We start from the raw sequence: 484 nt of genomic DNA on the forward strand, positions 1-484 counted from the left end.
TCATGATAGGCGTGCAAATGCCTCCAAAAGRGCAGTTGAATCCACAGTTTTCCACTTGCAACCGTTTTGTRTTTAAGCMGTCAAACCAGGCTCTATACAGAGTGTTCCACCAAAAAGGTCATTTGTAAAATATTGCTAAAATCYTGGGAAAATTGTAGATTATATRACCTAYCTAACAGTGACTTGCCAMTACTCTCAACAGTGCCATTTTGGMACTCTTAATCGTTTCCCATCCGGCTGAGGCATGTACAAATTGACAATATAATTCACATGGCAGTTTAAGGGTCCTTGCTAGCCAATCAGCTGTAATTGCTCGATTAATAATTTAGCGTTTAGGGGGTGTCGTGTTCGGTGCGAAAGCCCATTCGAATCCATTCGTACCACCCCATTAGGGCCGAATTAAACTTCGAATTTAATCAACATGTGGCAATTGAAATTTGGGACGCACGGCACTGGTTTGCTCCGGATTTATCCTCAGATCTGG

Source organism: Dendroctonus ponderosae, unplaced genomic scaffold (assembly GCF_020466585.1).
Source record: "Dendroctonus ponderosae isolate FM_Combo_2020 unplaced genomic scaffold, Dpon_F_20191213v2 Dpon_F_20191213_11, whole genome shotgun sequence".
In the NCBI taxonomy this organism is placed as follows: Eukaryota; Metazoa; Arthropoda; class Insecta; order Coleoptera; family Curculionidae; genus Dendroctonus; species Dendroctonus ponderosae.